Genomic DNA, 23,897 nt, shown 5'->3' on the forward strand with positions numbered 1-23,897 from the left:
TCTATTCTAAATGTCCCTTGATTTCTCTTTGTTCCATTATTTTTTCTCATTTTAATGCTCTTATCAACATGAGAAGTGGATCGTCTTGCTTGGTACAAATGTTTCTTTATTGAAATAAACATATATAGCCTACTTTAGTGTTGAATTTCACACGTAATATTCTCACTTGGAGCAAATAATCTCTCACACAATGTAACCGTGTGATCTTTTACGTGCATTATCTAGATGTTTTCACACTCACCTTGAATTGGCCTTAATAAAGTGTTTTTGAACTAAACTGAATTGAGGATAAACATATAAAAAACAGTCCAAAGTACTGTATGTACACTGTACAGTATTTACACATTGCAGTAGTGAACAATGGTATCTGAGAGGCTGCAGTCAAGTGATGTTCTCCTCCTGCAAAATGGAACGATCTCTTAAGATCTCTTACAGCCCTGACAAACAGTGTCTTATCAAGAGAGCTGAACAGCAGGGGAAATGCATGTTGCATGATTTACTGTATATGAGGCAAAACAAGAATCAAACATATTTGCACTGTGCACTGAAACAAATGAGGTTTCACTCTATATTGGGAAAATCAATACAATTGCAGGCTCTTCGCACCCCGTGTGCATGCGTAATAAGCACCACATCCTGCACGGTTACAGTACGCTCAGGATACAGCCGGCAAAAAGTTACATGTTATGATATCAGTAACCTTTTTTTTTCTCCTCTCGTTTTAAACTCCAATCTCGAGCCTCTCGTTTGGGATTTGGTTTGAAGAGTGGGGTGTTAAGTACTAAAACTACAGTTCAGAAGAGGCTTATGTTAAAAGAGTCATCCTGAGACACTCACCCACCGCCTTAAAAAGTGTGTGTGTGTGTGTGTGTGGGGGGGGGGAGACAGAGAACTGTGATGCTATCACCTCTCTCAACACACCCCCCCCACACACACATCCAACCCCACCTGCCGTCAACTCGCATGCACCTGTCACAGACTTATACAAATACTTCGAGCTTCTGCCAGACCGGCAGGCAGGCAAACACCTGCCTTGCACATGAGGAGAGACAATCACAGAGATTGACTCTAAGGCAGAGAAAGAAAATAAGTCATTGATAGAGAGAGAGGTAGAGAGATGGGGATAGAAAGGAGCGATTAGGTTGCCAAGCGGTAACATCCTCCGAGCGTTCCCCTATCAGTGGGCGACAAAGCGGAGTGAAGCCCAGGTATTAGCCTTCCCTCTCTCTTCCTGTCTCCCCCCCCCCCCGCCCCCATTTTCCCGCCGCGTACCTCCTCTACCTGCCGCCGTCTATTTTAAGCCATTCCTTCAACGCGGCGTGTCAAACAAGCCTGAAATCCCTGCTAATACTAGTTACCCCTGAAACACTGATCTTACTGTTTGGCTTTTAGCTCAGACAAGTCCCCCACCTCACCCCCACGAGAGGAATAAAGTTAAGGAGAAAAAAAAAAAAGTCTTTTGACATTGACTTTACATTTTGAGCTCATTAAATTCCAGGATCTGTCTCACTTGTACCTGGATATTTTTTTTTTTTTTTTTCCACAGATAAGCCAAATTAATATGAACTCGCCAGGGCCGGGTTTTAAATGCTTTGTGTTATCCAAAGCCCTAGCGCTCCATCTCCCTCTCCCTCTCGCTCGCACACTCTCAAAGTTATCACGGGGCTCGTGATAGCCTTTAAACAAGCAAGGTGAAGTGCTTTAATTAAAACTTGCAGCGTTCCATGGGAAAAAGGGAAAGGGAAACGGAGAAGGGGTGAGACTTCATAATTCATCATACCAAAGGGGGAAGAGGAAGAGGAGCTAAAGATCTCTTAAGTAGAGGCGTGAAAGATGGCCACTATAAAGAGAGAGAGCACACACCTCGGCGACAAACAACTGAAGCCTTCCAATGTAGGACAAAGTATATTCTCCTCTGGCATGTGCAGTAGTGGAATGTAACTAAGTACATTTACTCAAATCGTGTACTTAAGTACACATTTGAAGTGCTTCACTTGAGTCTTTTCTTGTCATACCACTTTCTACTTCTATTTCACAGAGAAATATTGAACTTTACAGCTTTAGTTACTAGTTATTTAACAAATTAAGATGTCAATAACGACACATAAATATTATATTGCACATAAATATTTATAAAATATGTTTTATTATTAATGAAACTACCCAACAAGCAGCCTACAAGTCCAGCTGAAATGATTAGAACATTAAACCCTTGATTGACAGAATAGTTTGGATTGGCTTGGCTTTTTTTTCCTTTATAATATATCTTTTTTTGTGCATATTATAGGTTTACAAAGTGAAAAAGCGCCCCCCCCCCCAAAGGGACTTACCATCTCCTACAGAAAACACTGTTCACAAACTGCTCTATTGTAGTCCAGCATTTACTTCTGTGACACACGCTCATCATTTTGCAACACGCGTTATAATGCTCGCCTAGCTGCTAGCACGCCATCGCACTCTGCTTCTGACTGGCTAGTAGTCCTTACCTAAGTACTGCAGAAGCGAGATGCTTCACTCTGTAGATGAAACAGAGAGCTCAACACACAGGGTGAAAAGGGGAGGAGGAGGAGGAGCAATGTACAGCACAAAGAAAATGAACACATAAACCTTTTCTGGTACAACCTCTAAATACAATTATGAACCTGAAAGTGAGCAGAATATGAGCACTTTATGTAAAGAATGTGAATATGTCTTCCACCACGGCACATATGGCTGGCATCTCTCTAAAAGGTAGTGACACAAAATCAAGATTCAAAATGGGTCTGTCTGCTTCTTCTGATGTTAAGTGCAATGGTGCACTTAACATCAGGGACAGCCCCCTATGCACGCCATGTAAATCAATCTGGGCTATATTGCTCTAAACTTTATGCAATATACCCTCAGCTTTCATTGCTTCTGCAATGCACATTTACATACTACACAAACATGCACGGGTAGCAGCATGTCCACACACACACACACACACACACACACACACACGGTACACACACAGTCCACACACACACACATAAGAAAGCTATTCAGTGTATTTCTCCTTGCCAGTGATTTTTTTTTTCCCTGAGTCAAAGATAATACAATTCCTTTTTTTTTCTTACTTCCTTACAATACATCTTTCAGTTCTGCCTTTTGCGTGCATGAAATTCATTTTCTAATGGAAATATTTGTTTTGTAAATCAAATATGTATTATGCACAGAATGCAAAGCACAAATTAAATTATGTTAATGAAATGAAAGAGATATGAAATGCATATTTCATGGACAAAACATAACCCTGCCGAACAGCCATTTCTTGATAAAATCTTTAAACACAATCTCATTCGGAGAAAGACATATTGCCATGGCAGATAGCACCTCATTAAAATGGTCTCCTTTAATATCAGTGCTTAGTATATATGGGATTGTAAATAACCACTGGGGAAGAGGAACCAATAATGAAATACTGTCTTTAATAGCTTGCCATTGATGTCAGCATAAAAAGTCTACTAGAGGAATATTGGAAATTGGGTGTGCACACACATATAGTCAAAAGCTGTAAATGATTGCATATTTAAATAGAGCTGACTAAGGAAAAGATGATATAGATATTAGTAATAGGCAGAAAATTATGCTGACCTTACATAATTCCACACAAAAAAAAGCCCAGACTGTTTTAAATTTTATATTGGTTACACTTAATGAATAATAGATTCTGTAGCTGTTGTGCAGTCCATGATGTTAATAAAAGCCTAAGAATAGGAGCCCTGCTCTGCCCGGTCGACTAGCAAATGAACTAGACTGGCTTTTCAGCAGAAATAAATACAGCAATAAATACAAAAGGAGGGGGACAGGGTGATGGGGAGCTGGGGAGGAGTGTGTGTGTGTGTGGGGGGGGGGGGTCTCTCTTTGATTCTCGCCTCATTTCATCCCACAACCTTTTCAGCCCTGACACTGATGAGCTACTGGGATCGATCTCACACACACACACCACGCACGCACACACGAACCACACACACCACCCACGCACACACGCACACATGCACGCACGCACGTCACAAGACGTGCTAATCTAATGGACGTATGTGTCTATACTGTTGCACTGACACACACTCACGCCATTACAGGTCACACACCACCACACACACACACAACACACACACACAGGGCCGTGCTTTGGTCTTAAGAGTTCATTACAGCCGCAGCCAGTCCTGGCATCTCTATTGCAGCTGCCACAGCCTTCTGTGGTTTTATTGGACCAGAAGGTCAGGTGGTAAAGAACCGCTATTGTGTAGGATAATGGCACTCAGGGGATGTGTAGCAGGCAGTGTGACGTCGTGGAGTTTAGAATATAAACGACATTGGTTTTTCACATTGTCAAAATGGTAAGGTTCCCTTCTGGCCAAATAACCTTGGGATATGACATAAGATATACCTGTGGGGGAGCTGCATTTCACTGGCTTCATGTCATCTCATTTCTACTGTGTAAACGTGTTACTCAACCCCCCAACCCCCTCACGAGGGTGCCACTGTCATTGAATCTTAACTCTAAAAGTGGTGGTCCGAAGGCTTCATGCTATCTTAACCCTCCTTAAAAAAGGTCTATATCTGAAATATGGGTTTCTTTGTAACCAAATTATCACAAAAGTGGCTTGGATTCCATACAACACTCTTTGCAATACAATTGAACACTTTATTCTGACTAAACTCACTGTAATTGTATCTATTAGTCAAAATAATTCCTTTATTTCTGCTTTTTGAACTCAAATATTAGGGTGTAATTCAATACAAATGAGGGTTATTGACCATGAATCCAATAATAGTGTGTAAAAATATGTGGTAGTAGGTGGTGTTGGTAGTAAAACTAAAAAAAAGTCTGACAAAAGAAAAAAAAAAAAATACTTTTTTTGACCCGGACTCTCCGTCCTTGGTAGACTATTATTTGTGGTGTTTTTGAAAGTGAACATCAGCTATTATAAATAACGCCATTGGTCAGTTGACAAAGATAAAAAGGAAGTGGCATCTAGTTCAGATTAGTCTTGTAACCCATCGTAAAAATGGGAATGGGACTAAGGGACACGATGTTCAACCCTGTTGACTTGAGCTGTCTCACTCCAACCGAAAAAAATACTGACCCTTGGTCAGCGGTCTCACCTTCGGATTCCGACACAAAAATCCCCTTAACCCTCGTGGTTGTCTTCCCGTCCAAATTGAATTTCAACCATTTAGTGACGTTCTCTTTTTCTCATGTTCTTGTCCCTTTTCCAACACTTTTGACGCTCCTGTTTTTCACTGTTTCACGTTTTAACACTACAAAACACTAACTTTATAACTTTAGTTTCACAGTTATTTTTGGATTTATGGTCAATAAACCTCATTTATAGGACATTATACCTAATGTGAGTTAGAAAAGCAGAAATAGGAATTATTAGTCTAAATAAGGAATGGAGTTGATGGATTATCCAGACTGGAATATGTAACTTTTACTCAATACTATTTCAAACCACTTCATTTGTTTTTCAAACGTCCAAGATTAATGAAAGTAGAGATTTGTACTTGACAAAGAGCGTTTGTGTGGATCAATCAAGTTATTTGGGAATTAAAAGAACATTGATATAGGAAAAACGGGTAATTGACCCGAGGGACAACATAAGCGTAGGCATAGAACGCAAAGTCCGAGGTAGATGGTCAAAAAAGTGTGACGCCCGAGTGCCACAAGCATGTCTGAATAAGCTCTAAGAGAGCTCTTTTTGCGCCAATGACAAACGCCACAATGCATCTGACCAGGCGTGATGATGTGTTGCCTTTTGGCACAGGTAAAATTGGCTTGCTGAGGTCCCTAGCTAGATAATCAGATTAAACCAACATTTGTTTTATTGATCATTCAGCTTGAAAGTGTCACTTTGGACATTTCTGGTTAGCAGGGTTCAGGTTTCACTTGGTCTTTATACATTGGTAAACAAATGGGAGATACAGTATCTGGCAGTGATTTAGAGGTCTGGGGACCAGCCTTGAAGACGTTGCTTCTCAGTCTTTTGCTTTTTAATCCTGTTTTAACACCTCTACACCTCCTTTGATTTTTCTTGCAACCCCTTTCTTGGAGCGTCCTGAACCCCACTTTGAGCACCAGCGAGGAAACACACTGGAGAGAACGAGGACAGGAAGATGACCCGATGTGGAAAAGACAGCTAAAAGACAAAAAGACAAAATCACCAATCACCAAGACAAAGGACCAATCAGAATCAGCCCATTTCCAACTTCCCTACAACACACTGAATGACGCTTCATAATATTACAACTGCTCGTGTTCCCAGGGTGAAAAAACAGTGTGCACACCACAAATACAGGTAAAAACAGTGAAACTAAAAACAGCTAGGACAATCTCAAATTTTGAGACAGGGGAAGAAGACATGTGTGATGTTACAATTGTCAAACGTTTGTTATTTTGACACTCAGACCTGGAGGGGGTGGTGTGTCCTGCTTGGGGCGAAGTGGTATCGGCCAAATCGGACGGCTAAGGATCCCTTTCTCCGCATGTGTTATGTTTTGTCATGGTTTCTTTGAGTGGTACTAAGGAACCTTGCCACGTGACCAGAAACTGATGAGCGGGCTTGTCCAGAAACGAGTGGCGAGATGAGTCAGCGGAGAGAGAGCAGAGGTCGGGCAGACTAGAACAACCTTCTCTGGTTCTTTCTTTCTCTAGTCAGGGATCAATCGTTAAGTTTAAAATAAAGTGTATGATATAACTTGTCTATATCAACAACGTTCCACCTCAAAAACTGCTGGATGCCTCATTTGCCGGATGTCCGTCCCCTTCCTCTATCTTGTGTTGATACTCTAACCTCTGGTGGATTCTGGGACTATGGTTACCTGGTCCCAGATCTCTGCAGGGAATCCAGACAGCAGCTAGACTATCTGTCCAATCGAGGAATATTGGTTACCTGGTCCTCAGATCTCTGCAGGTGTTAAATCAGACAGCTAGCTAGACTATCTGTCCAATCTGAGTTCTTGTTGCACGACTAAAACTACTTTAAACGTACACGTTCCACCAAAACAAATTTCTTCCTGAGGGGTATTTTGCAGAGGCACGTGGCTCCCTAAAGGGCTTGGTGCTGCCAAAACAATTGTAAATGCAATAAACAGAGCATGATTTTTTTCCAGTCCAGAATGCTGTGTGGATAGCCAGACCCTCCACCACGGCGCGTGGAGGAAGGTCTGGCAATAACAGACTATGACATGACCCATACTTTGACAATGAGAGCAACAGCCAAGGGGTTGGTTTATAAACAACATCATGTGAGTGGCAAAATATACTAAATGCACATCTGCACACACACACACACACACGCCAAGTCCATACATATGCTAGACACTACTGTACATTTGCCACGTCCATTTACCTTCTCCAAGCTATTCATTTTACAAATTCCATAACCCTTAGAATTTCGTCCTGTGAAGAAGAATTTGGTGCCTAGCCTCAGATTCATTATGGTGATTGAATTCCCTTCAATAGAAAACTTTAAGTGAGAGAGTGAGAGAGAGATGAGGGAGGGGAGAGTGAGAGAGTGTAAGAAAACTGAATGAGACAGACAGAAGTGGAAAAAAAACATAAAGAAAAGAGGGACCCTGCGAGACTGGAAAACGAAGGTAACAGGGGGAATAGTTTGTGGGTGCATAGGAAACAAAAATGTGTAGCTGTCGCCCCCTTTCACCTCTTTACTTAATCGGCCCTGTTGTATCGAGGATCAATATGAAATACAAAAAATAAATACAAACGCTTACCCTTAGAATTACTTACCCTGTATTCATCCTTTCTTTGTGACCAAATCACCAAAAAAACGAAATTAGCAAGTAAAAACTGTCTGTGGAGGTGGAAGAATACCCCATTAGCATCCAAATTAGTTCACACTATATAGCCTAATGTGCTAACTGACATTAGCAGTGCAGTTTCCCGATGCACATGTGTTGGGTGGTCATGAAATTTGCTACACAAATTCACATCCATCCCACAAGATGAAGCGTAATACCATCGGGATACCTTTCACTATAGCGCCATGTCAGGTCAACATTACTTCATCCATACTTAGTTTAGACCAAATGCCTGCAAAACTAAATGACACTCCCATCAGCCTCAGCTGTACTTTGTTTTAGTGAAAATGGCAAATGTCAAACTAAAATGGTCAATGAGCTTTAACACAAAAACTGTTTAACAGTAGTATTACATGGTATTGTGATCAGGCTGGAGTAGCATTTAGCTAACTGTCATAGAAAAGACATTCGCAAGAAATAACTGTTAAAAAAAAAACGTTTGTAAGTGTCGGACTGCAGACGTCACATGTTGGCTAAGGCTAATTTTAGCTTTGGCTGGATGGAAGTATATTAACAGATATCTTTGGGTATTTTCCTCCGTATTAGTGAATAGCAAATGAGGGTTAGAGAAAGAGGGGCAACAAAGGACCGTGGTGGCGTTTACACACAGTTACCCAAGAGGCCCCAAAGTGCATTATTGTCCCCCATCTTTACACATAGAAAGGCTTATGGCCTGGATGAACGCATATGATGCATAGACCAACAATTCCCTCAAGTACAGAGGGCACATGAATATCCTAATGAGATTGACTTAAAAAGTACAAGACCTCCACCAAAAATGAGCCCTTATTTATATGGCACATACATATGACTCATACATACAGTATGCAATTTAGCTTGCTCTAACTCTCTTTCTCTTTCTATCCGTCTTGTCTCTCGCTCCAATCCCTCCCTCTCTTTCGCTTTCCTTTTTTACACCATAGCACCGGACCCGCCACTGTTCTCATGCAGATGACTCGGAACATGAATTAGTTTTCTCTTTTTTACAGTGGAGATGAGAGGGCCAGATGGCATAGAATAAAAAAAAGGTGGAAATAAAAAAAAAGAGAGGAAAGCAAGGATGGAGGGAGGAGGAAGAAAGGAGCACAAGGAAGGAGGGATGGTAGAGGACGACATAATTTAGGTTTTTTGTTACATATCGTCTTCTGCTCTTACCCTCTGTCTTCTATGTTATCATACAGGGCACATGTGAGTGTTGGATTAAGGTCTTGGGTTTTTTTTTACGCCATTACGCTTCGCATTTGAGCTTTCACATGACTCCATTGTCGTTCTTTTACTTCAAACAGACAGAAATTAAAAATCTAATTAGTCTGTATAATTGAGGCGGGATGAAGCGCTGCCAATCGGAGCTCGTCTCATGCAAGGTGTGAGTGGTTTTGTTCATTGGCTCTTTTCACGGTGGCCTGGCCTCTCTTTAGTTTCCTGTCTCTGTCTCTCTCTTCCCTGCTCTCTCTTGCTTTGTGCTCATCGCTTTTCTTTTTGAAAAGCAGAGAAAAGGCTCTGCTCGAGAGGGCCACAAGGTGAGGGTGCGTTATTAGAGCGGCAATTGTGGCCAATACAGTTGTGCAAGTGCATTCTCAGTACCTGCTGCATGGCGTTTGGTGGGTAGGAGACCAGCAGCGGGCTCCGACCACAACTACTACTACAAACAACCAGGGGTGTCAAGAAAGGCTCCCATGAATACAATATTATATTATTAAATCACAATACAATATTACATTGATTCTTTGGACAATGATACTAATTTGCAGATTCCTTAAGTCACGATGCGTTTCGATTTAGGGGCCTGCGCAACCAAAAGCAACTTAAAATGATCTGTCAGGGATTTAAAATATAGGGGCATCTTACAGACTATGATAGAAATTTTCACTTTGCATGATAATGTTGGATAGCGTATCTTGAATTGATTATTGATCCAGATCAGTGGGTGGAAGAAGTGTTCGGATCTTTTGGTTAAGGGAAACAACTCGTAATGTCTAGGCTAACAAGTATTCCCTAACATAAAGTGTGCTAGTTAAGGTCCCACGACATGGTCCTCTTTGGATGCTTTTACATGGACACTTAGTGGTCCCCTAATACCGTAGTGAAGCTCTTTTATGTAGACCTTAGTGGTCCCTAATACTGTATCTGAAGTCTCTTTTATTCAGACCTAGTCGTCCCCTAATTCTGATCTGAAGTCTCTTTCCCAAAATTCAGTTTGGTCCAGTATTCCAGCCACTAGAGCCAGTCCCCAATGAGCTTTCTTTAGTATGTGCCATTTCTGAGTCTTTAGCTTTTGAGAAGGTGGAGGTGGAGTGCGGCCTTGACCAACTGCCACTTTGCTCTTCGAAAGCCATGATGTCCAATTTTTCTGGGGGGCAAAGCAAAGAAAGAGGAGGTAACCTTTCCCCTTATGACCTCATAAGGGACAAGATTCCCGATGGCCCACAGAATGTAGTGTCATCAGGTACATGTACTTCCAGATTAAGTTTAAAAGTAAAGTACTTAATGTATAAAAACCCTCACATTATAGGAACTGGAAACGATCCAAACTGTCTTGTCAATCACTAAGTGTTTATCATCTGATCATTTCGCTGGACTTGGGGCTTAGGTCATGTGTGCCAAAATCTTAATTTGTAAAGTAACTAGTAACTAAAGATGTCAGAATAATGTAGTGAAGGGAAATGTACATATTTTCTCGAAATGTAGCAGCGTATAAAAGACCCATGTGTAAACCACAAATTTGTACTTTGTTACTTTTCACCACTATTCAGATACAGTACATGTACCATTACACCCCTAATAACATCTACTAGCTTTTCATCGCAGACCCAACAATATTCATGCATCTACTATTGCTACTGTCCTAGCTGCATACAGCGTAGTATTAGCCGAGCGCAATCAGCAGGTCTGGAAACTGGAAACAAGTGACACTAACACTAACTCCCTATTAGCCCTTCTGTAAAATTGAAAAAAGTACATGAATCAAATCGACGTATTTGTTGTGTCCTTTAATCCGCCCAATAGTCTTAAATGGTATACTTCCTCCACACATACCAGGTCCGTGGTAAAACAGCCAACGACATCACATGTCTCATTCAACTAATGAACTAACAAAACGTGTTTTTTTGGCCTTAAGTCTTAAATCTTTCTTTTTTTTTTTACACACAAATATTGCAGTCAAAATTGAAATATGAATTAATTTAGTGATATACTAATATAGTTTAAAATAAATAAATGATAAACTGAAACAAAAAAGAAATGACCTCCCCAACCTTAGACCAACATGAGAATAAATGGGCGGGAAAAAGTCAAAACAAATAGGACCACACCTACATATATTGTGTATTTTTTGGCAAAAAAAAAAAGATATGTGTATATAAAAATCCTAACTCAGTGTCCACTTAGCTAATTCCAAGATTTCAACTGCAGAGGTATACTATAGATAGATAGATAGATAGGTAGATAGGTAATAGATAGATAGATAGATAGATAGATAGATAGATAGATAATATAATTGACAATTTTTATATTAGAATTATGGTTTCTTTGAACCAAATTGCCCAAAAATAACATGAAAGTGGGATTGTACGTTGTATGGAAGTCACGTAAATTAATGATTATTTCATTGAAACTGTGGGTGGTTTTTTTTTTTTTTTTTTTTAATTTTATAGCATTTGAAACAAACTGTGATCCAACAATCCGCTGAACTATGAGGCCAAATAACCCTAATTTGCAAAAAAAATAGGTTATGTAAAAAGTGACAAAACGTTTCAAAAGCGTAAAAAAATTAAAGAAAAAAAAACGAAGTTCATTTGCAATTTTGACCCGGAAGGACAGCAAGTTCACAGTCTCTCTCAGAAGACATAGGGATGGATAAGGATAAGGGTTAAAGGAACACACCACCTATTTTACAAATAAAGTTCAGTGGACCAGTCAGGAGAAGTATTAAAAACTCTCTGGAAACAGTATATAGGGAGCTTTTGAAAACGTCTTGGAAGATAACCTCTCATCTCGACTTGCACTGGAGAGAACAATTAACAGAAAGCCAAATTAGATTCATGGGGGTTGAAAGAAGTGGGTTATTGAGGGAAGCAGGGAGGGAAGTCTCACCCGTTGCTAGGATTATCATTCTTTACAAAATCTGTCACTTCACTTATTGGCAGTGTAATGGTAAAATCGCAGGAGTGCAAATGTGAGATTTACTTTAATAACAGCCATTTCTTTGTAAATCACTCCCACTTTACTTGTAGTCTCCTTCCATGTAGTGTAAACCCTGAGGTTGCGGCGAGAGCTCACAAAGTAGGTTCCTTGAAACGCTTGTTTCTTACACACAGCACAGGTAACACATTGATTTGATCTCAAAGTACACTGTTTGATTGCCTCATTGTGCAGTTTACCCACAATACAACTCAAAAGCACAAAACCACTTCATCAGATAAAACTGCAACATGGAATGGAAATGTTTCACTTTGACTGTAAAACTCTGCACTGACCAGTAGGGACGTAACAAGTGTCATGAATCGATAAATCAACATAAATGTGTGAAGATTACAACCGGTTGAGATGAAAAATAATCAATTTGTTAAACGATTTACACTGGAAAGGATTCCAGCACTGGGACGTCCAACAGTTTGCAGCTAAAGACACAGAGGAAACTAGCTGCACTTTGAGACACTCATGTTTCTATCCACATGTTTGTTATCTGCATTAGTAATATCGAATGAAAAATACCTTGGGAAACAGTAAAATTGATGGACTTTCAGAAATCGACTCAAAGGAAATGTTATGTCTATATATGTATATAATATGTTCGGTCTCATAGGAATTTATCTTGATCGATATACGGCATGCGATAAAAGCTGATGGAAACCTTATTTGCCGATATGAATAATGAATTTATTAAGTTTTAAGTCATTTTATATTTGCAACCCGCTACAAACGAAGAAGAAGAAGTTGGAGTTAATTTTCAGTATTTCCTCTCGTCTACACACATGGCGGGCCGTCAACAAAGGCAGAGGAAGTGGACGGACGAGGAGACGAGAGACTTTTTGAATTTCATTTTGCAAAGGAAATGGCCGACAAAGGTTAGGGCAAGCGCTCAAATAGCGAGACAGTCCAAAAAAGGGTCTCGCAGCGGTTCCAGAGGGACAATAAAAGGCAAGTTGCATCGTCATTGCGATGTGTCGATGGCGTCGGTGTTTCTTGTATCGCTTGATATGTCGCCATCAGCTGGAAAATAAGCACTATTATAACTTGTGCATATTGATAATTTGTTGGTAGACGGGCGATCCATGTTTCTAGAAAACGTTCCAAAAGTTTGCTGAATGTTGTGCGATTCAGGGCGAAAAGGAATGTAAACACCTAAATGGTCTTAAAATCAATTTCACATAAAAATGTACTCTAATTTATTCTAATTGTTATTTCAAATGTTTGTTCTTGTATTTTATTCCTTATTATTACATGTATGTGTATGTATGTATATGGTATCCTAGTATTATTTATATGAAATCTGTGCTGTGTGGATGATTTTGCTGCTTGAAGACCATGATTTCCCTTTTATTGGGATCAATAAAATATCTATCTATCTATCTATCTATCTATTATCTATCTATCTATCTATCTATATCTATCTATCTATTATTATCATTACTATTATCTATCTATCGATCTAATTGAAAAACAGCATGTGACGTCATTACGCAACAGGTTTTTATTCGCTTAAAGCCGTTGGATGGAAAAACACTTTCACCAGCTTAATTCGCATGAGTTTTTTTTACCGAGCTTCAGATAATTTGATTGATGGGGATGGAAACTTAGTACTTTTGGAAAAAAAAAAAGAAGGGATTTTATGGTGCGTTCAACTGCAAATCGGACATTGTTTTTACATGTTAAAACCATTAAGTCAGACCCTACGGCCTTCGCAATAAACAAGCCGTTCTCTAATCTTTTTTATTGATTATATTTTTGTTATTATATATTTTAACAAGAGGAAAGGTATTGTGAACTTGAAATCGTGAATCCGTCAAACTGTGAGTGAGTGTATCGTTGCATTTCTACCGATCAGTAAATATAACGATCGGTAACAACTGTGGAAGCGGCAAGAGATCATCCACTCCACTACACAACCTGTCATCCAGCAGCACACATGTACAACAGATACTCCGAAACAGGCATGCACACGGTGAAAGTGCGGCGACTGTGTGCTATCAATCATGGTTACGAGGCCAGCCCTTCCCTGCTACATTAACTTCATGACCTTTGGACCCAATCTCAATTAAATTCTGATGAATCTGTGATCGATACAGTCTCCTGTCACGGCCTGTCATTCAACACCAACTTTTTTTTTATTTTATTTTTTGGACCAGATGCAAATAAAGCACCAGCTCGGGGATTCAAGAGAAAAGAGGAGGGGAATGGAGAAAAGAGGAGGATGAAAACATCAAGGAAATGATTTTTGGGGAGGTTGAGTTGTTCGCTGCACACCAAGGGGGTTAAGACAGGGTTTTGCTGGCGGAGACAAGCCAACAGAGACACAAAGCGTAAATCTAAAAAGTTTCTCAGGCATTGTTTAGAATCCCTAACAAGGGGGACTGTGAACAAAAAAAGGAACAAATTTGGATTCCCCCCCCCCCCCCCCCCCCCCATTTCTCCTGTTTTTTCCTCCATGTACCCAGCACAAAATAGCTATCTAACAACTTGATGCTATTTGAATAGGGGCTGCATCTCCCTGTGGATTTCCATGAGTGAGGCAATTGCTAGCGAACAGGTGCATTTTTAATGCTTTCATACAATTTAAAACAGAATCTACCTTCCTTCTCCCTTCCCGGTTTTCAGAGGCGCCCCTCCTTTCAACTAGGTTGAAGTTGATTTTGTTTGTCTAATTAAACTCCGAATAAGATGTTATTACCTAACAAGGTCCACTCTCTCTTACCACCAAATTTACCAATGGTACCTTTCTTCAACAGTATTTTCTTCAAGGATTCAAAGGGAAGTAGAAGATGGTGTTAATTGCCTATATGCAGTGTCCCATTTTAATTTGAACATCTTTTTTTCCCCCCCCTAGAACTTTCCTTTCCCTGGGTCTTTGAGAATATGGGAATTTATTGTGTGTTCCTTCCTCTCTTGTTCCCCACTCAGAAATGATGCGTCAACTCATCACAATATGGCCTTGTACATTACCAAGTGTCCCGTGCTCAGTGTAGGAGGAAGAGAGGACTGATGGGGACAGTGGTTTGTGTTAAGACGGAGCATGGATCAGAGCTAGGCTGGCAGAGTGGTTATTCCCTCACGTAGGCCTGTATTTCACCATGTAGCACTACGTTGCTTTTCCACACCGCCATAACCCATATTCTCGTGGGCGCGTCAGTGCTGCATTCGGGATTTCCACGTCCGCTACTTGCCATACCCCATCAGGAGTGTTTGAATATGAATGCGTTGGTTGCTGCCCGACTGCAGATTATTAATTCTTCAATAACTTTACAGAACAATCGTGTGTTTATGAAAACACCCATATTCTGCTCATTTTCAGGTTTATAATTGTATTTTGAGGTTGTACCAGAATGGTTTACCTGGTTTCATTTTCAAAAAACAACGTATTTTGTTTTACTGCACATTGCTCCAGATCCTGTTTCACCCTGTGTGTTTAGACTCGTTTTAGCTCCAGAGTGAGACATCTCCCTTGTTTTAGCTCCAGAGTGAGACACCTCCCTTGTTTTAGCTCCAGGAGTGGACATCATCATTGTTTTAGTTACATAGTGAACATCTCACTTGTTTAGCTACAGAGTGAGATCACACCTGTTTAGCTCCAGAGTGGAGACATCTTACTTTTATCTATCTTGTTGGGAGTCACACATGCCGTAGCCGGTAAGATCCCATCAGCTAGATAACTCTTCTCCAACTTTGGTTAGTCAACAGCCAGGATTAACTGGGAGACTTCATCTAGACCAGGGCCTGTGGAATACCTGCAGAACAGGGACAGGAAGTAGTCCTTTGAGATTATGGTCAACTAGTGTGTGTTGTAGCAGTGTTTTGCCATTGAGAAGCTGCTAGCGCTAGCATATGCTACGGTTAGCCACCTCATCTCGGCTAGTGACGTAGAAAGCCGTGCAGATTTTGAACAGCTCACCCGGAGATGAAGGCAGAGGACATTCAGAAACCTGTATCTCACTCAAAACAAGCATGGATTTTTTTCCAAGTGTGTGTGCATGTGGAAGCACGGAGACACAAATAACACCCCAACTCCCAGAAAAAGTAAGTTTTTCATAATTGGGGAGTTAAGCTAGTATTACCTTACACTCCTAGAACTCCTGCAATTAACTCAATGTCTTCCCTTTTCTGGTGTTGGTTGATAAAAAAAAAGAAAAAAGTATACGTGAATGAAGCTCCATGATGGCTAATCATGTTTTTCCAACTCCAAGATGACTCTCTGGACATTCGTGGTGTTGGAGGACTGGAAGCTCTCGCTGGTCTCTTCCTGCCCGATGCCCGAACGCCCCACGTGAAAATAGACCTGGCAGTATCTTCAATAGAGGGGAGCCGAGAGCCACTTCACAGACGTTCTGGGGATAATCAAGCATTGACGTGAGCAGCTGGGATGGAAAATACAGGTAAGACTGTTTGCTCAAGTAGAGTATACAAGTAGTGGTAGAAGACAAGTATAACAACAAGATATTTAACATGCATAAAAACAGAAAACAACTGCAGTACTCACAGAAAGTAGTCCTCTATACATGTGGGGCAAATAACAAAAATGTTTTACATGCAACGCATACCTGATATACTGTCCAAGATATGGAGCGAGCAGGCATTTCCCATTCTATAGGCCTGCTTAATACACAAAACAAATTGAATGGTCTCACTGAGATTAACAGTGGTGAGAAAGTATTTTAGTAACTGGAAAGGATCCAAATGTTCGTGTTCCAGTCTAAACATTTCAGCTGGCCATTATATGGTGGGTAGTTACATTTTAAAAAAATGTGTTTTCTGGCAAAAATGTGAACTTTTAATGTAACTACAGCTGTCAGATTAATGTAGTGACATAACATGAAGATCACATGGTAATCGCGGGATCAATATAACGCAAAAAAAAACATCTCGTCAGGCTTAAGTAAGAGCATTGGTGTCCGAACAGCTAATCAGCGTCTGGTGAGCAGCTACTGGCGTGCTTTAGGTGTGTGTGGACACAGCTGCAACCTCGTTCAAAACAACAATGGTGGGCGCGATAGATGGATCGTCCGATTACCTCGGAACAGAAAAAGAATCTTGCATCTTGAACATGAGACGGGTCGACGGGAGGCAGACGAGAAGGTCAAAAGCACGGCATGTGCACTTTTCTGGACTAGAAAATCCCGTCCGAGCAATGCTGGTGACGTTTGTTATTGACGCAAAGAGTCTCCATTAGCATCGGACGCGCTTGGTGGGACTCGTGGTGTCACTTTTGACGCTTGGGTGTGGAAGTAATTTAACTGACAAGAAGGGGACAGTTAGGTTGAGATCTTGGCTGGGGTACAAAATGTAAATTTCAGTGACATGCAGAACAAGACTGGGACACAAACCCAGGTCTCAGGTGTAAGTCCTCCGGTCTGTTTACTACTGCTATGCTACCACTTTGTCTTAATACTACGCATATTACAGCGCCGCGGGCGTGCTGCCGCCCTGCCGGTGCATTCCATTCTAGGGGTGGATGGGAACATATTCCTAGAATATTCTGCGGTTTTGCAATTTATAACCTTTTTTCCAACTTCTAATTTTTTCATTTCAAATGAAGTCCCCAAAAGGAAACTTGTCAACATCTGTTTCATCTAAAAAGAAACACTTTCTCTGTTTGTTCGTATCACTTCAATTTATTGCTGCAAAATGGGATTGTCAAGCAGAAAAACTCAAAACACACATATTATATAAAGATCGATACTTGGTGTTGTGTATCGATACAGTATGCACTGCTGTGATCCCCCCCCCCCCCCACCCACCCCTATTCCATACAGACGCTAAAGAGTGATGTTGAGATGCTGAGAGACACTGACCAAGTGTCAATACTTGAGTGGCAGTGAGGACAAATTGGTACCATGATGGTATAGATCTTAAGGTTGCCAGCAATGCCCCATATCTCTCATCTATCTATCTATCTATCTATCTATCTATCTATCTTCTATCTATCTTTCTATCTACTATTATTCATTTTGCATGTTAGACAGTGTGCGGAAGTAGTAGTGCAACTTTCACCCATGCTATGTGAATTCCTTCAATTTGTCACTATCTGTGAATGGCCACTTTACGGTATTTAACATTTATTTACAACACCAAATGGTCAGTCAGGTGTGCATTGGCTCATTAGTTAATAGGGCTACCCGTCTACCACTGTACGGATTGGCAAAAATGTGGCGTTGTGTTAATATCAATACAGGCATGAGCTCCCCGTGTCTCAGTGTTGGCCATATAGAGGGTTTGCCTCCACTCAAGTTTGATTGGGCTCTTCATCAAATCAGCGAGGAACCATATCCACTGCAGTGAAGTTTTCCTTGTTCCTTTGCCAGCTCTTAAAATGTCCTGCACAATCCATTCATACATGTCTAACTGACGCCTCAGCGCAGGTTTGAAACATAAAATCTTGGAACTCTGTTGACAGACCTTTGACACAGGCATGTGTATCAGGCACAACAGAAACTCAATCACAGACACAATGAAATAACATAGGGGCCGTAACACATAGCATGGATCAAAAGAGTCTAACACAGAGCATACAGATCCCCTTGCCAATCTCTAGGTATGGTGAAGGGTATGTAATGAGTGTGGTGGGGGGGGGCTATTTTAATGCAAAGGTCAAGGGAACTTTATCAGGATGCCTAGTATCCTGATCCATAAAATAACTGGCCTTTAAAAATAAAAATCTGCCTGTCTCTAAGGGAATTTAACATAGGGGTGTGCATACTATGCCCCTGTATTTTAAGGAAGAACATTTATTTATTTACAATACATTATTCATTCACAATGAAAATTGGTGTCCGTAAAAGGTTGAATTTTCCTTTCTTTTTTATTAAGTCATTAAGATCAATTTCCAAAAGATGATTTTTTTTCTTTTTTTTAATTAAACTTTAACATGCTTGTGTAAACTTATTCAAGCCACTGTTGGCCTGTAGGGCATGTAGGTCTGTAGGTGATGTAGGCTGTAGGTCATAGGTCATGCAGGCCATGTAGGCTGTAGGCATGAGGCGGGAGGTCATAAGACAAGCATCATTATTTATTTACTAAATCTTTATTTCCATTGCACTTTGTCACATTTTACGTCTAGCAATGCTCAACTTTCTCCAACAAACATAAATACGTTTGCTGTGATATTTCAAGACTTTTTTGAAATTATGCTGTTTCCAATATATTTTTGTGCAAATTGAAAATGCGCATTCCAGTAAAAGAGGTGGATGGAAACACATGACCGTCTCAAAAATATGTCATGTGAAATGAATGCCCATGAGATCATTTTAGGCAAGAGTTAGCACTAAAAACAACATTTTTGCTCTTAGAGCAGAATGCAAAGCCACCAGGACTTTCAAGGCAGTCCTACTAAAAAGACAGTGAAGGAGAGGAAGAAGTGAAAGAGGAGGGAGCAGAGGAGAGTGAGCAGAGCAAGAGAAAGCAGCGGGGGTAAGGAGGAAAAGGGGACGTCAGGGGCAATGGGGGGAAAGGAGGAGTGGGAGGTAAATTAGGTGTGTAAGTGAGGTTGTTGATGAAGTGATTGAGTGTGGTGACCTCCTGTCAAGAATCGGCCTGCTCTTCCACAAACCTTCCTCCCTACTGACTCTCCGACAGACCTCCCCTCCTGTTCTCCGGCAGAGATTTCTTCCACCAGAAACACTCCGCATGATGACCCAGAGATCCTCTTCAGTCTCTCAGTGGTTTTCATATCCAAGAAGAAATTTTGTATCTGGAATACATCGCAGTAGGGTGGGATGATAGCTTTTTGTCCCGATTCGGTTCTTTCACGCTGCTGGGTGCCGATAGGATTTGTATTGTGTATTTGCATCTACTGCGATTTGATAGCATTGGGATTTTCTTTCCCTCTTCTTCTTCTCAAAAAAAATTTAGATAATCACTTCTACAGACCATATGTCATGACACCAATTGTTTTCTAAGAGTGCACATGTCACATGTCAGTCTGACCATGGCATTTGTAAAGAAGTACCCAACATGGATTATGTGCTTTTCATATCCTTACATTATCAGCAGAACACATTTAGGTGCATCCTTTGTACAAAATAAAAAAAATATTGATTCTTGGGAAAAGAATGGATTTTAAAAAAACTATACAATTTTGATTTTTTTTTTTTGTAGTGAACCTTGCATTTAAAGAGTGCTGCTGTAAACACATTGTTAATATTAAAACTGCACATTATGGAGGGAAATACTGAAATGCTGCTAGCCATTCTACTTTTCCATTTTCTTTCTTTGATGTTAAAGGTCCCATTACATGGTGCTTTTGGATGCTTTTATATAGACCTTAGTGGTCCCCTAATACTGCGTCTGAAGTCTCTTTCCCAAAATTCAGTCTTGGTCCAGAATTCCAGCCACTAGAGCCAGTCCCACAATGAGCTTTCCTTAGTATGTGCAGGTGCCATTTTTGAGTCTGTTGCTTTTGAGGGGGGGACTGGGTGTGTGGCCTTGATAACTGCCACTTTGCTTGTTTGAAAGCCATGATGTCTCTTTCACATGGGTGGCCCGAATTCTCTTTGCGGGCCAAGCGAGAAAATGCAGATAACCTTGCTCCTTATGAGCTCATAAGGGGCAAGATTGCAGATCGGCCCATCTGAGCTTTCATTTTGTCAAAGACAGAGCAGGATACCCAGGGTTCAGTTTACACTATCACAATTTCTAGTCACTGGGGGGCCATAGGCAGACTGAAGGAACTCATATTAATGTTAAAAAACTCAAAGTGACATTTTCATGCCATGGGACCTTAAAGTACTGTAAATTAACACCCAATTAACCTGCACAGATATTTTACATTGAACGCTCACAGTGGTTACTTTGCTTGTAGTTCTCAGTGTAAAACAGCTGCAGAAAGTGTTACGTTTTGTTTCCAGTATCTTTAAACTGTTTGAAAAAGCAACTGGAAATTCTTTTTTGGGTAATGATTAGTGCTGAGGAATAGCAATGTGAGCTTTTATATTACAGGATCATCCCGCCAACAGTTTTTTTCTTTTCTTTTTTGCAGGTAAGTCAAGTTAACTCATTTTAGCATGAAATTACTTTGTTTAATGTGTGAAAAAAGACAACATCTCCCAGCACACCCTCAGCAATTTCTTCGATTCTCATCAAGTTGTTATCAGGATACGAGCTTTATTTGAGAATAAAAGTATGCTTGCTATACAGCCGTTAGAAACCCAGGCCACCACAGCTCAAACCTAATCAAGAAAGAAATGTCCCTGGCTGGAGTGATTTGATTGACAAGTGTTTCTGGGAAATGCAGTGCAGGAATTAGTTCAGCTCCGAGTGCCACAAACCACGAATGGAAACAAAATCAAATGAATTCTGGTCCTTGTGCAGTCGGTACAGTAGTACAGTATTATCTCTCAGTGCCTCGCCATCTCTTTGACTTCTATCTACTCTCTCTCATCCTTTTCTCTACAACGTTATCCCATGCTCGCCTTTCCTTCCCTCCCAGTGCTCCTGTCTCTGATCGTGTGTGTCGCATACGCCTCCTTGTGAATGAAGAGAGGAACAGAATGACAATTATCTAAAACACAATAAAAAGTGTTAATCTGATTATTTTACTGGATAAAGCACTCCAGTGACATTGAAAGGTGTTTAGAATAGCCATGCATGCCCTTGTTACAACATAGATTCAAAAACGTGGTGGTGTGTGTGTGTGTGTCTGTGTCTGGTCTGTGTCTGGTGTGTTGTTTAGAGAGAGGAGCGTTGGGTGTCTAGGATTTATTTAGGATAAAAGGTCTTCGAAGTCACTATGGCACCCTGACATTAATCTTTAGACAGTCATGTGCAATGATCACAAACTGAATGTGTGTAATTCTGTGTGTCCACTGGGGAAACAATGCCAAGTAAGTCAGTGAGAAGATGACCTCCATGTTGGGTGGGGGGTTAGGGTGTGGATGGGTCAACAAACACGGGACTACCCCGAAGACTGGAGATCGTGTCCCGCGAGTCATGATTCCTAAACCCAACGTCCTGTTCTTCATTGGCTAAACCCAACCCGTTCTTGTCCCGCCCACAACCTTTTCTTTAAAGGTCCCATGGAATGAAAATATCAATAAGAGGTTATTTAACATCAATAGCCTGTCTATGGTCCCCCAGTGGCTAGAAATGGTGATAGATGTAAACCGAGCCTGGGTACCCTGCTCTGCCTTTGGGAAAATGAAAGCTCAGATGGGCCGATCTGAATCTTGTCCTTATGAGGTCATAAAGGGCAAGGTTACCTCCCCTTCCTGCTTTCCCACACAGAGATTTGGCCCACTCATGAGAGAGAGACATCAGGGCTTTCAAACGAGCAAAGTGGCAGTTGGTCAAGGCAGCAACCCCAGCCTCCGCCCTAACCCTCCTCCTCAAAAGCTATAGCAGAAATAGCACATACTAAGGAAAGCTCATGTGGGACTGGCTCTAGTGGCTGGAATTCTGCACCAAGGCTGAATTGGGAAAGAGACTTCGAAACAGTATTAGGGGACCACTAGGTCTATAAAAGAGACTTCAGATACAGTATTAGGGGACCACAAGGTCTATATAAAAGAGACTTCAGACAGATTAGGGGACCACTAAGGTCTATATAAAGAGAAGTCAGATACAGTATTAGGGGACCACTAAGGTATATAAAGAGACTTCAGATACAGTATTAGCGGACCACTAAGGTCTATATAAAAGAGACTTCAGAACAGTATTAGGGGACCACTAAGGTCTAATAAAAAGAGACTTCAGAAACAGTATTAGGGGACCATAAGGTCATATAAAAGAGACTTCAGAACAGTATTAGGGACCACTAAGGTCTATAAAAGAGACTTCAGATACAGTATTAGGGGACCATAAGGTCTATATAAAAGAGACTTCAGATACAGTATTAGGGACCACTAAGGTCTATATAAAAGAGACTTCAGTACAGTATTAGGGGACCACTAAGGTCTATATAAAAAAGAATTCGAAACAGATTAGAGACCATAAGTCTATATAAAAGAGACTTCAGATACGTATTAGGGACCACTAAGGTCTATATAAAAGAGACTTCAGATACAGTATTAGGGGACCACTAAGGTCTATATAAAAGAGACTTCAGAAACAGTATTAGGGGACCACTAGGTCTATATAAAAGAGACTTCAGACAGTATTGGGACCACTAAGGTCTATATAAAAGGACTTCAGATACAGTATTAGGGGACCACTAAGGTCTATATAAAAGAGTTCAGATCCAGGATTAAGGGACCACTAAGGTCTATATAATAGCATCCAAAGAGCACCATATCATGTGACCTTTAACTTGAGGGGCCGTGTTCATTTCACAGACTTCCTCCGTTGACCCATTACATGTTTATCCCTGATCTTATGGAGAAATATACAGTACAGGAGCTGGTACCACTGAAGTGTCCACAGTCTCGTACCTTTGTTTTTTCCAAATGTACTTGCGCCGCATCAAATGTTTTGTGGTCACGATTCATCCCCAAGGGTTGGCTTGTTTCCAGGTTAACATGGTTATCAACGCTTCCACTTGCTATTTGCCAGAAGTGTATTTTTGTGTACTTTGCTGTAGTGTGCTGCCCCTTAAAATATGTGCCTGGTTCTTTATTTTATGGAGATTGATCCACCTTGCCTTCTTCCAGTAAGTCATATTTATAACACTGTGCAGATTAGTTAAGATATGTAAATTGTGTTCATTAATTGTAAAAGTGTGTGTGTGTGTGGGGGGGGGGGGGGGGAGGGGGGGTCACTGTTGAACTCTATAGCCTTGGTGAAGTCCAGTGTTCCTGCTGTTGTTCTTCTCGCCTCATCTCCAGTTTCCTTCGTCTATTCACACCTTCTCCCTCTATCTATTGCTGTATCTTTCGTCTATCTCTCTCTTCCCCATTTCTCTCTTTTCTGACACA

General features: G+C 40.8%; 2 long non-coding RNA genes across 2 annotated transcripts in view; one reads left to right on the forward strand and one right to left on the reverse strand.

Moving 5' to 3' along the window:
• Positions 1-7,877, forward strand: part of LOC116686024 (uncharacterized) — a 22,029-nt gene extending 14,152 nt beyond the window's left edge. Inside the window, exon 3 of the long non-coding RNA XR_004331128.1 lies at positions 7,864-7,877. This is a non-coding gene — a long non-coding RNA (uncharacterized LOC116686024). The remainder of the gene's footprint in view (positions 1-7,863) is intronic.
• The window catches only part of LOC116686023 (uncharacterized), an 18,402-nt gene extending 10,298 nt beyond the window's left edge, over positions 1-8,104 (reverse strand). Inside the window, exon 1 of the long non-coding RNA XR_004331127.1 lies at positions 8,092-8,104. This is a non-coding gene — a long non-coding RNA (uncharacterized LOC116686023). The remainder of the gene's footprint in view (positions 1-8,091) is intronic.
• Between the last annotated feature and the right edge of the window lie 15,793 nt (positions 8,105-23,897).

This window comes from Etheostoma spectabile, unplaced genomic scaffold, assembly GCF_008692095.1.
Source record: "Etheostoma spectabile isolate EspeVRDwgs_2016 unplaced genomic scaffold, UIUC_Espe_1.0 scaffold285, whole genome shotgun sequence".
In the NCBI taxonomy this organism is placed as follows: domain Eukaryota; kingdom Metazoa; phylum Chordata; class Actinopteri; order Perciformes; family Percidae; genus Etheostoma; species Etheostoma spectabile.